Raw genomic sequence first — 13,700 nt, 5'->3', positions numbered from 1 at the left:
GGCAATGAGAAAGAATGAAATATGGCCATTTGTAGGAAAGTGGATGGACCTCGAGGGTGTCATGCTAAGCGAAATAAGTCAGGCAGAGAAGGACAGATACCATATGTTTGCACTCATAGGTCTAACAGGAGAACAGGAGAAACCTAATGGAGGACCAGGGGGAGGGGAAGAGGGAAAGAGAGTTGGGGAGAGAGAGGGATGCAAAACTTGAGAGACCATTGAATACTGAAAATGAACTGAGGGTTGAAGGGGAAGGGGAAGGGGGGAATAGAGGTGGTGGTGATGGAGGAGGGCACTTGTGGGGAAGAGCACTGGGTGTTGTATGGAAACCAATTTGACAATGAACTATTAAAAAAATTAATAACTTTAGGAATAATCACTTTGAGGTCAACACACAGCTTCAGAACGTTAAGAGGCGAGATGTCTACCATGTTCCCACCACTAAGCTCCTTACTAATGACAAGCCTTTCACGCAGGGGCTGGGAGCACAGAGGCACAGAGAGCGGAAGTAACTTGCTCCAGGCCTGCCGGGCTGGCAGGTGCCGGAGCCTTTCCCCCACCACCATGTTAAACTGCCTTGCTTACTAAGCCCTTACCAAAGGGTTCAGGATGCTTTCTCATTAATTTTCTCACCATAACCCAAGAAGTAGATATTATCACCCTACTTTAGGGATTGAGAAACTGAGCTCCAGAAAGATTAAAGAGGCTGCCCAGGCCACACAGCGAAGAAGGGGAAGAGGCAGGGCCGGGATGCGGGCCTTGGTTCTTGACCTTGTGCACAGCCTCTATCATCTCATTAAATCCTTCCAGTCCCTCCTTGGAATCTGTGCCCACCCCACCTCACATAAGGCACATGTGATGCTGGGGTGGCCTCCCCGAAGACAGGTGGCTCTTAGTGGCAGAGCCCAGATCCGAACCTGGTCCCAGCTCTCCCACCGACCAGCCTTCTCCACCAAATACACCCTGGCAGCCATCAGGCTCCGGGCTTTTGAAAGATTGGGGTCCCTGACTCAGTTCCTGTGGTCCCTCCTGAGGCTGTCTCCCCTCTGACAGCAGAGGGGACGAGCACTCCAGGCGGCGAGACAGATGGCCGGTCAGGAGGCCGAGGAGCCGGCAGGCACATCGGTCACCTCGGGGTCACCGGCTCGCCCTGCAGCCCCAGGAGCCGCCAGGCGCCGGTCCCCTCCCGCAGCTGTTGGGGCCTCGCCCACCCGGGAGGCTTGGTCAGTGGGAGACAGCTGGCCACCGCCCCCCTCCCCCAGGCCACCAGCTGCCTGTCGCCTTCCCCTCAAAGAGTCCTCTGCCGGGCCCCTACCATGACCACAGACCACAGAACAGAGCGTTTAACCCCTTGAGGGCCAGATCCTTGTGTCTTTTCGTTTATATCCTTAGCACCTTTCAAGTTTTGTCCCTGTGCCTATAAGCTGTGTGAGCTCAGTAACTGATGTTTTCTGCTATTTACACATATTTTTTATTAGTAATAGTAGTATTAGCAGAACAGTTAGGAAGGTGGGCTCTGGATGGAGATGCCCCGGGGGGTTTGAACCCTGGGTTGCCACTTCGGACCAATGTGATCCGGGACAGATGATTTAACCTATGTTTTTGCGTCCTCACTCATCATGGTGCCCACCTCAAGTGCTGTGACGATTATCAGAGGGGCGGAAAGCACTTCCGACTACCCCGGTACACAGCAGGTGTTCAATAAATGTTACCTATTACACTGTATTGTTACACTGTTGATGGGTGTCTCTGCCCATTCGGTCTACGAAACCCTGTATTTATTTATTTACGTTTTAAATTTTGGGTGCATCCTTGAAAGGCCAGATCAAGTCTCTCCTCCCTCGTGAAGACTTCTGAGATAGTGGGACAAGCACATCCCTCTTCTCCCGTGATCTTCTCCTGGGTCCTCGCATGACACTGGCCACATGGTAGGTCCTTCCTCTAATAACAGTTATGAATGGGTAAGTTTTATTGAACACTTACTATATACACCAGTGCTGTCCCTATGCTTATCAATACACTATCTTATTTTATTCTCCCCTCAAATGTTGGGTCTTAATAATATATCCATCTTACAGGTGAGGAAACAGACCTGAGATGTTAAGTGACTTACCACAATAATAAGCAGACCTGGGGCATGAGCTTCCTGGGGACAGGCAAAGCCATTCGGGACGGTATGAAACCTAGAGTCATTCTTGCTCCTTCTTTTACAAATCTAGAGCAGAAAGCAAAGAACTCTGATTTCTAAGAATAGCAGCCCTGCTTTCACATAGCAAGCTTCTGCTGCAAACACTTTAAGGTAAATCATTCTCTTTCCCCGAAAGATTCATGTATTTGTCAGAACCCTTCCCGATGCAAATGACAGGAAATTTAGCTCAAATTGGTTTAAGTAAAAAGGGAAACTTTATTGACTTGCATAACTGGATCTTAGGAGTAGCTAGCTTCAGACACAGCTTGATCAAGGGATTTAAAACATAATAAAGTCATTACCCCCCCTTCTCTCTCTGTCTCTCTCTCATTTTTGCTTTCTTCCATGTTGGCTTCATTTTCAGGCATTCTCTCCCCCAACTTGTTGGCAGATAGTTTTTGGTGCATTCGGTGTGCACCTGCTAGCTTTTCAAGCCCAGGGGTAAGACAGTCCAATAGCCCCCTTATCCACGGGGTGGGAGGAATGCATTCCAAGACCCTCAGAGGCTGCCGGAAGCAGTGGGTAGTACTGAACCCTATATAGACTATGTTTTTTCCTAAACATACATACCTATGAAAAAGTTTAACTTAGAAATTAGACACAGAGAAGAACTAACAATAAAATAGAACCATTACAATACACTGGAATAATAAAGTTATGTGAATGTGGTGTCTTTCCCTAACTATCTTATTGTCCTGTACTCACCCTTCCTCTTCTTGTAATGACGTGCGATGGTGAAATGCCTACCTCATGAGATAAAGTGAGGGGAAGGACCTCAGGTGCTTTGACACAACCTTGGGCTGCTATTGACCTTCTGCCACTATTCAGAGAGAATCATCTGCTTTCCCACGGGTGATGGCAAGTAGCTGAAACCCAGGAAAGTGAAATTATGAATTCGGGATGGGGGCTGGGGGCTACTGTACGTTTTTTCCCCAGTGGTACCATCTAAAACTCAGGAATTATTCAGATTGGCCCAGCCTGGGTCATGTGCCATCCCTGGACCAATCACTATCACCAAGGTGATGCTGCGCATTCCTTGGCCAAATCTGAGTCACAAGTCTGCCCCTGGTGGAGGGCGGGGAAAGGGGAGCTGGCCCCTCCTGAACCAGGTGAACCCACAGTGGGGAAAGAGTGTCTCTCAAAAGGACAAGGCACTTTCACGTCCAGAATGTGGAGTGGACCTGGGCCGGCAACTTACAGCCCAGAGGCAGGCGGGGATGGGGGCGGGTGGGGGGTGGGGGCGGGGACAGATGTGTAAGCTCCTCACGCAACTCTGCGGTAATGGATAAAATAACGAAATCCACCAACACCGTACTGTTGTACAAAGCCCACGTTATTCTGGATTTCAAAGTAACGAAACAGCCCAGTACAGAATCAGAACAGAGGCGAAAGCATGCGGGCTGACGGTGGGTGAGGGGCTCCTCGAAGGGACATCAAGGCAAGTTACCGAAGGAAGAAGATGGAATGTCAGTGGACCCCAAACCCCAGTCTTCAGGGCCTGGCCTGGAGTGGTAGGTCTACAAGAACCCAACGAACTGGTTTCTCTTCCCAACAACCCTGGGAGGTAGGTACTGGCAGTGTGCTTCTTAGTGATGGAGAAATTGATGCTTCAAACAACCTGCCCAGCTCAGCAGCACTGAACTTAAACCCAGGCACTGGGCTACAGGGTCTTAACCCTCTGCCAATAGCCCCTCCTCAGAGAGGCAGAATCTGAACCGCATGATTTGACTTCCTGCCTGAAACACCAAAAGCTGAGGTCCAGAATTCAGACCACAGCCCCCACCTCCATAACCCCACTGACCTCCTAGCACTCTTGGGTTCCTAAGTCTGATCACTGGCCCTTCCCTGGCTCCCTCTCACTTCTCCCATATGAGGGGGGCTCCATCTTTGAGATTTCTCTTCCATCCGTCCCTCCTGTCCACCCCAAGACCAAAACCTAGTTTAGGACACACTCCAGGAAGTGCTGGGATGACCCACAGCCTATGGCTGTCCTTCTCTCTCTCTCTTCTGTCCCCTCTAAAAGTCTGACCACTGCACACTTTGTGTTGAATCCTTCCCAGGTGCCCTGTTGTTCACAGATGATGCTCGAACTCTGCACTATATCCAGCGGACAACTCTCCCCTCTGTTGGCTGCCGCTCCCTCTGAACACCCCTCCCCTTTGGGGGAGTTCTGACATTAGAGGCCCCAGCTCTGGATGCCAGGAATCTGCTTTCTCAGCCTCCCTTGCGACTAGGCTGCAGACGTGGGAACTGGCACGGACCAATCCCATTCCTCCTCCTGAATCTTAGGTTGAAAGCCGATGATTCCAAGGAAGTGATATGCCACACAGAATCCATCTCAGTGGTAGCAAAGGCAGAAGCTTCCAGAAGCAGCGAAAGGGCAGACATTCTGGCAGCCACATCCTTGCCAGGGGCAGGAAGGGGTCCGTAGAGTCTGGGCCCTGTGGTGGCAGACACCGTCAGGTGGAGCAGCCCCCAGGTGTGGTCCAGGTGCCATGCGGCCACCATGCCCTCTCCTTGGCCCTCCCCCCACTTCTGTTTAAAGTAGCTGAACTGGATGCTGTTGCCCACAGCTAAGATCATGCCTGATCCACGTGACTTACCAGGCCCCCTCCCAGCCACACCCCCCAATGACATCTCTGTGCCTCTGCCCCCTGTTCTCTCAGAACTTCCTTCAGTTCTGCCAGTTGGCTGGGCTTCATCTCTGGGCTGTCACACATGCTGTCCCCCCTCCCCCCGGTCCCCGGAGAATACTCCCCCTCCTTTTTTTTCTGGGCCACACCCACTCATCTACACACTGGTGCCCTGACCAATGAATAGCCTTCCCAAGTCTCCAAAATCTTCCCTGCCCTGCCCCCAACCAACCCTGGTTAGATGCCCTGTGGCCAATGAGGTTGGATGTCCCGACAGGCGCCCTGTGGGACCTGCATGTCCCCTAGCTATGTGCATCCCCCATCACACTGAGCAGTCATCCCTTCTAGGACCGGCTTCCTCAATGAGTGGGACAGGGCGGTGATTGCAAGGGGAAGAGTCTATAGTGCCACCCACGCACACAAGATTCCCGACCACAAATGTTTAACCTGAATAATCACAAGGAAACATCAAATAAGTCCAAACTGAGAATGTTCTGCAAAATAACTGGCCTGGGTTCTTAAAAAAAAAAAAGCCAGTGTTTTGAAAGACAAGGCAAAACATGCTGACGAATAAATAACTGAGGAACCGCCCCAGATGAAAGGGAACTACGGGAACAGGACTAGGAAGTGCAGGGCAGGGTCCTGGACTCAATAAACGATCAGAGCAAAGGACGGTGTGGAGCAGCCGGAGAGCCGGGCGTGCAGTAAGTCGGCCAGTCGTACGGTGTCGGTAACAAACGTCCTGAGTGTGATCAGGGTACCGGGGTCGTGTAGGACAGACCCCCTGTGCTCAGCCAGCATCCAGGGGGCCCTGCCGATCTGCTTCCTGGTCTTCACGCCCCTGGGAGGCTAGGAGGCCTCCTCCCACACGGTACGAGGTTGGTCCTCGGAACCAGGAGGATACGCCTGAAGTGATACAGCGCTTCTGAGTTTAGGTTATAAAAGACGGTGCTTTCCACCTGGTGGTTTTGGCACCTCCTCCCTCCTCTCTTTCCTTCTCTCTCTTTCTCTCTCACTTGCTTTGGGGAAAGCCAGCCAGGTGTCATGAGCAGCCCTGTGAAGAGGCCCATGGGGAATGGAGCCCAGGCCTCCTGCCCACAGGCCCACGAGCGAGTATGGTGATGTCTAACATGAGAGCAGCCCCGGCTGACACCTGGATTCCAGCCCCGTGACAGACCCTGAAGCCGAGGACCCAGCGAGGCTACCTCCAGATTCCTGACCCACAGCCCTGTGGTCGAAGAAAATATTTGTTTATTTAAGCCATCGAATGTTGGGGTGATTCGTTACAAGGCAATAGATAATTACTATCTCTGCTGAGATATTTAGGGGTGAAGAGTCAGGCTATCTGCAAGCAAAGGGCTCAACAGAATCTTATAGAGAAAGAGCTAAAGCCAATGTGGCAAACTTAAGAGCTCACGTGACAGGGGTATGGCGAATTTACCAGAGGTGGGACATTTTCCCAAATTCAAAAGCTGCAGGAAAAAGGAGAGGAGTCCAGGCGAGGGAGCCTGTCTGCCCAGGTCTGAGTCTGGACTCTGTTTACCAGCTCTGTGCCCTTCGGGGTTACCATAACCTCTCTGTGCCTCCATTTCTTCATCTGTAAAATGGGATGAACACTGTATCGCTCTCACAGGATTGTGAGGCCGATGAAACAGATGGGTGGATGAACAGCCCCTGAATCGGGGCCTGGTTCCCCCAAAGAGCCAGCTTGATGACGTCACGCGCCCCTGGTCCCTCAGGCTGCCACACAGACCTGGCAAACATTAAGCCCACAAGAAATATTTGCAGGATGAATGAATGAATGAGTCGATTTTCCAGCCAGTGGTTTGCAGGCTTCTCTGGGTTTTGAAGAGTTTGTCTGTTAGCTGATGTGGCCAGAAAAATCTCTGGAATTCAAGAATTCCAAAATGCCTTGCTGGAAGCATGTCCTCAAAGGTTGGATTTAAAAAAGAAAGAAAAAATCAAGTCCTGATGAAATGTGTGCATTGGACTAGCTGCTAAAGCACCAAGGAGAAACAGGCAATTATAGGTTTCTGTCGCAAACCACAAGGCCATTCTCGACACTTTCCTGTATGCCAGGCAGAAAATTAGCACCAACCCCCAAAACAAAGTCTGTATAAGGTAAAAGTAAGGCGCTCTTACCGAGTGTGTCCACCGTTCCGGGCACTGTTCTAGCTGCCTTCCATGTAGCCATCCATTTAATTCTTAGAACAATCCTAGAAACTAGTACTAGTATTCTTTCTGTTGTACAGCTGAGGCACAGAGAGGGAAAGTAACTTGCTCAAAGTCACACAGCTTTAGAAGTTGGGACGTCAGGCAGTCCCGGACCAAATCACTGTAAATTAAACATCTGTCATAGTTATAAAATCCCTATTCCCGATGAAGTTCTTCCTATAGGTTCCTGTACATGAGTTCACCCCAATACCCCAACTGCCAAAGGGGTTCGCCCCTTGAAAACATGAGCGGGGTATGTCTGTACCTTTCATAGACACAAAGGGGTTTATTACTTTGCCATCAAACCTCCCCGAAGCAGTGTTGTTGTTTTCTTCACAGGGCAAGACTGTCATAAATTAAAGGGGCTCCCCGTTCGGCCTGACGCTAAGCTGGGCCACTTAAAATCACTTTGGACTTTGCCCTCGACTGACCTTTTCAAACTGCCTTCCAGACATCACCGCTTCCGGGACCCGATTGGGGTTGATCACAAGAGCTGCACTCTCGTAAATGGAGCCACAAATTATTCCAGGCACGACAGGAAACTGAAAGGCAGCTAGACCTGCATTTGGAGAGCGACAGTCCAGGGCCGGGGGACGCCCCTGCGGTTCTCCAGGGAGAAATGGGTCAGTGGGAGGGACCCGCTTCATTCTCCCATCCTGCGTGAACAGACTCTGGAGCAGTTTTCCCTAACTGATGCCTTTCCGCCCCACCCACGGAGCAGTATTTAATATCCGTGTGTTCTGGGAGAGAGGCATCCGCCTTTGTGGGAGGAAATGGTGCTCCTTTTGTTCCCCCAAATGAAATGCTGTCATTTCCCCTCAAAGTATCCTATGGGAAAACGAAGATACCAACAATAGCCACCACTTAATAAGCCTTTGTTATGTCATAACTTTATTTAATTATCACTTCCACTCGGTCAAAATATACTCCTTCTCCTCCTATTTACTTATTGGACAGAGACTGAGACCGTCCTATGGGCCAGGGATGCTGAGCCTCATTTATTTAATTCATACAGCAGCCCTGGAAGCAAGTACTAATATCAGCCCTGGTTTTTTCAGATGAGGAATCTGAGGCACCAAGAGGGGACATCGTTCTCCCAGGGTCACAGGGTCACTAAGCGGTTCACCTCTGCACCAAGGTACATGATGTCATGGTCCCGTTTTCCAAGAAAGGACAATGATTATCCGGAGGCGATCTGCCTTGGAGACAGTCGTGGTCACACTAAGAATTAATAACACTGCCGTTTATTGGGCATTTCCTAGGTGCCAAGCACTCTGCTGGTGTGGCCCCATGAGGCAGGTGCTGTCATGAAGCTATCTAGTAGCGGAGACCGAGGCCAGCCAGGGGTGCGCGGGCACCGAGGGTTCACATCTCGGTGAATTCTGGGGGTGGCAGCTTCTGCAACAGATGCTACAAAGTTGTTCCCCGCAGGCGGCCCTGAAGGCGCAATCAACAAGAGCTTGAAATTCTGCCTCAAGCACCCACTCTAGCTACTTAGCACAGATTTGGCTTTGAGCAGAGATGCTGTGGGGGAGATGTGTTCCTTCCCCATCGAGTCTTACCCTCTCCCGCCCGGGCCGGTGCGACAGCCTCCCCACCCGCCTCCCTGTCCTCAGGCTCAGCGTTTCCGCTCTGGTCTCCCCTTGCTGCTCGTGAGTAGATCATCACCAGGGACTTAAGTTTACTCTCACAGTAGGCGCTCAGTACCTGCGTGTTGGATGCACGAATGAGTTTTACACACAAGTTGAACCATAGCCCTTTCCTCTTTGAATCACTTCACATCCAAGGACCCTGCTCGACTCTCCACCCTTGTCCAGTTACCCACCGTCCAGCCCAGCGCCCCTGTGCTCCACTCAGGCGAGCTCCCTTGTGTTTCCGAAACACGTCACTCCATGCGTCTGGGCCTTTGCGCCCGCCGTTGCCTCTGCCCGGGATTCCCTTCCTCTCACACCAGTCCCTCCATCCTACCTGACGAACTCTCATTCAGTCTACACAGTCAGCCTCAAATGACCCACCTTCTTTGAGGGTCTGGTGGATGCCTGTTGTCTGTAACTGCCCAGCACCCATCTTGTCTTCTCGAAGAACACCCTGACTCCCGTGGAGAACCACTCCCACCCACCTCACTCTCCGTCCGCACCATTTGGATGGAACAGACCGCTCCCAGGTCCCATAGCGTCCTTTATGAAGGGGTGGGCACATGGTACAAGCCTGGCCAATCAGAGCCTTGTCCCGTCCCTGGCCATCATGACTGGTTCCAGTACAAGCTCATACACAAACTGGACCCGTGAGAGTCAATCCTGTGACTTTAAAGGAGCTTTTGGGAAGGAGGAGCCTTGCGGGACTAGGGGCGCGGGAGCTGAACCCAAGCCCGTCTTGCCAATGTCACTGCCTAAATCCATGCGGGTGCATTATCTCCTGAGCAGCCCAATTCCTGGAGGTGTGTCCTGCCAGCCAGTGGTGCCCGGGGACCCCTGGGCACTCCCTGTGTCCTCCGCCTCTTGAGATGCTCCCCTCTGCCTCAGCTGGCTGGTGCGGTCTCTCCCAGGACCCACTGCGAGCGCGGTGCCGAGTCCCAGCCTGCCTCGTCCCATCCAGGGGATCCTATGCCAAAGGTGCCCATCAGCCTTCCCATTTTACTGGGGCAGAAACTGAGGTTGATGGAGAGTAAGCCCTTTATCTGTCTTTAGCAGAGCTGAGGCTTCAACTCCGGTCCAGATCCTGCGCCCTCTAAAACCACACAGGGGGGCGCCTGGGTGGCTCAGTCGGTTAAGCCTCCGACTTCGGCTCAGGTCAGACCTCACGTTCGTGGGTTCGAGCCCTGCGTCAGGCTCTGTGCTGGCGGTTAGCTCAGAGCCTGAAGCTTGCTTCTGGTTCTCTCCTTCTCTCTGTGCCCCTGCCCCTCTCATGCTCTGTCTTTCTCTGTATCAAAAATAAATAAAACATTAAAAAAAATTAAAAAATAAATAAAACCACACAAGGACTGCTAGTGGGGGGCAGAAGTGGTGGCACCAGCCTTGAACCTGGTATTTAGCCCGTGTAGAGACGGGGATAAGGAGCGGGTGTGTATACCGAGTCCGGGAAGTAGGCGGACAAAGGCCTGGGGCTGGGAATTCAGGGAGCCATGCAATAATTCCATTTGGCGGACGTGTGGGAGGGCAGAAGTAGGCTCTGGTGCGCGTGGAGGGGTGAAATTAGAAACAATCAGGCCACTGAGTCTCCTCCTGTCCCCCACCATCCCTGAGAGGTCCCCAGCGAAGCATGCTGGGCACTTAAGGCAGCCTGGTGGCACTTCCGTCTGCCAAGCCAGTGCCCTGAGTGAATTTCAGGGGATAGGAGATGACGGCGCTAAGACAGGGCGTTCGAGCTATTTGTGGCCACACGAATTAATCTCTTCCATGTGCAAAGACGTTTCCATCGTTCTCCGGAGACTCCCATTGGTGGGGAAGCCGAATGCTTGATCAGCGTGGACGGCTCCTCCTCAGGACACTTGAGCCAAACCTGGCTACTCCTGCAGCCAGGAGATGATTGCTCAGTGGTCAGCGAAAAATCGACCCAAATTGCAAACCCCAGGGCTCAACAGCAAAGAGGCAGAGTCAGCCACTTCAGAAGCAAAGCCCTGGAACTCGCTGCTGGGGCCTGAGCTCCGAGTATGTGACACAGATTTAAAAGCCTGTAAGTAGTATGAATATGAGCCCCTGTTTACCGACACGAACCAGCTACCTGCCAGGCCCTGTGTTACGCACACTATCTCATTTAGTCCCCACAGCATCCCGACGAAGAGTTACTACCACAAGCCCCATTTTATGGAGGAGAAAACCAAGGCCCGGAGACGTGAATTCACGCACCGGGGGTTTCCAAGCTGGGAAGCGGAATGAATAAAGGCATCTGGCCCAGACGCCATGCTTTCAGCCCCCACACCACCAGCCTATTTAATTTTTTCAGAGAAGTTTCAGGTTCACAGCAAAATTGAGAGGAAGGTGCAGACATTTCCCCATACAGCCCCTGCCCTGACACGGGCATAGCCTCCCCCATCATCAACTCCCCCCACACCAGAGGGGTGCATTTTAAACAATGAATGAACCACATTAACACACTGTCATCACCCGAAGTCCAGAGGGGACGTTAGGGCTCACTCTCGGTGCTTCACGTCTCATGGGTTTGGAGAAACGTATAATGACACATACCCGCCACTCCAGGATCACACAGGGTCGTGTCATTTTCCTGAGATCATCCCTGTGCTCTGCCCATCCATCCCTCCCTCTTCCCTGACCCCCAAACCAGACGTCCTATGTCTCCACAGTTCTGCCTTTGCCACAACGACACGTGGCTGGAATCACACACTGTGATCGGCTCCGTTCCCTTGGGAACATGCACTTAAGGTTCCTCCGTGTCTTTTCACGGCTTGAGAGCTCCTTTCTCTTTAGTGCAAAACAATACTCCCGGCATCATTGATCCACTGACCTGCTCAAGGCCATCTTGGATGCATGAAGCTCTGGCGATCATAAACGCAGCTGCTAAAACGTCCAAGTGCGGGTTTTACGTGGACCCAAGTCCGCACCTCCTCTGGGTAAGTATCAGGGAGCCCGCGTGCTGGGGTTGTAGGGCAGGAGAACGTTTAGTTTTACAGAGAGCACCGGCCGGTCTTTCAAGCGGCCGCGCCATTCTGCCTTCTCATCAGCAATGAACCGGGTTCTCGACGCTGCACACCCTCATCTGCATCCGGTGCTACTTTTAAAAACGAAACGAAACACCATTCCCTCCTCTAAGATGTCCACTGCCGTTACGGAAAGATCCAGTTTGCGGGGCACCTGTTGGTTAAGCTTCTGACTTCAGCTCAGGTCATGATCTCACGGTTTGCGGGTTCAAGCCCCACATTGGGCTCTGTGCTGACAGCTCGGAGCCTGGAGCCTGTTTCAGATTCTGTTTCCCTCTCTCTGCCCCTCACCCACTCTTTCTCTGTCTCAAAAATTGAACAAACATTAAAAACACTTTTTTAAAAAAGATCCAATTTGCATTTTTAGTTCCAGCTTGGGGTAAATTTGGGGTCAAGTCCAGACCCAGATTTGTATCACCTGGTTTTCTTTCTTTCTTTTTATTATTAAAACATTTTTAATGTTTATTTATTTTGGAGAGAGAGAGAGTGTGAGCAGGGGAGAGGCAGAGAGAGAGGGAGACACAGAATCTGAAGCAGCTTCAGGCTCCAAGCTGTCAGCACACAGCCCGACCCAGGGCTTGAACTCACAAACTGTGAGATCATGACCTGAGCCAAAGTTGGATGCTCAACTGACAAAGCACCCAGGGGCCCCCATCAGCTGGTTTTCTAAGGCCAGTGTTGAAAACACTTGGCTCAACTCTCAGCTCTGCGACTAAAAACTATGTGACCCTGGGCGAATCTCTCCTCTGCTCTCAGCCTCAGTTCTTTCATCTATAAAATGGACACATCATGATGGCTGGTTGGCGAGGTGGTTAAAGACAATATATATGACGTGCCCAGTCGTGGGAGGCCAGTGGCCTTGCCTCCTTGGAGACACTGGACAATGTCTGGACACATCTTTGGCTGTCACAACTTGGGGAGGGCGGGGGGGGGGGTACTTCTGGCATCCGGTGGACAGAGGCCAGGGACGCTGCTAAACATCCCACGCTGCTCAGCCCCTGCCCCCACAGAGAATTACCCGGCCCCCAACATCAGCAGCACAAGGCCGAGAAACCCCACTGTAAGCTCTCCAGTGAATACTGTTATTTCTCAAGGTCGTGGGGAGGACGGCAAGGTGTGAGTTACATAGGCGCCTGGCACAGGGCCTGGCACAGAAGAGACTCTCGAAGACAGTTTGCTTTCTCTCAACGCTGCTTTTCTCCCATCAAGGCCCAAGTGGGTACAGAAGAGGACAAAAGTGTCCCGCGTGACTGTCTGTCAGCTCCGTGCCTTCTCTGCAGAATTTCTCCCAATGGACCACCTGGAAACCAACCATAACCTCCTTCTCGGTCATCACCTCTCTTCCAGGTGCCTTCCGGTCTTTTCTGAAGTGTCACCCACCTCCCCATGCTTTCCCTCTCTCCAAACCTCACAGATGCCTCCCCCGGGGAAGGGGACCCATGGGCATCACATGTAGGAGTCTGACCTGGCTTCTCGAGTCATAAAACCTGACAGTCACTCTCGCTGGGAGCAAACAAGTCACCTCCCCTCTCCGAGCCTGTTTCCTCCTCTTGAAGATGGGATCCATGAAGCACAAAAATCTGAGCCCCACAGAACCCCATCCGTGGCCTCTTAATACTCATTTGTCTTTTAGTTGTAAGGTGTTTTATTTTGATCTAAGATCATACAACACATGCACATAGCTTTAAAATTCACATAATAATACAGAATGGATGTTTAAGAGGAAAATGTCACCTCCGTCCCCGGTCTCAAGGGACAACCACCATCAGGTTTTTTAGCTGTGTTTTCTGGTAACGATCCCCACGTCTCTAACTAATTTGCTGACACGGCCATTCCTGGATGCGTCAGCTTCGGGCTTGATTCTACACTCGCTGTCCTATCCTGTTTCATCCAAATCAGAAGCATATTTTCTTCAAATCACAGAATCTTAGCAGTGGAAAAGACTCGCATATTATCTCATCCTGGTATTTCCCGACGTTCACATTCCATGAACTGGTAATTTTATAAGGGA

General features: G+C 51.6%; 1 protein-coding gene across 1 annotated transcript in view; it reads right to left on the bottom strand.

Moving 5' to 3' along the window:
- Positions 1 to 7,535, bottom strand: part of EYA2 (EYA transcriptional coactivator and phosphatase 2) — a 204,184-nt gene extending 196,649 nt beyond the window's left edge. Inside the window, exon 1 of the mRNA XM_029918473.1 lies at positions 7,467 to 7,535. The gene's annotated coding sequence lies outside the window, so the exon portion shown is untranslated. The remainder of the gene's footprint in view (positions 1 to 7,466) is intronic.
- Positions 7,536 to 13,700: the final 6,165 nt, after the last annotated feature.

The sequence above is a fragment of the Suricata suricatta genome, chromosome 12 (assembly GCF_006229205.1).
Source record: "Suricata suricatta isolate VVHF042 chromosome 12, meerkat_22Aug2017_6uvM2_HiC, whole genome shotgun sequence".
In the NCBI taxonomy this organism is placed as follows: domain Eukaryota; kingdom Metazoa; phylum Chordata; class Mammalia; order Carnivora; family Herpestidae; genus Suricata; species Suricata suricatta.
Note: the sequence above shows the minus strand (reverse complement) of the source record. Positions and strands in the feature narration are given on the sequence as shown.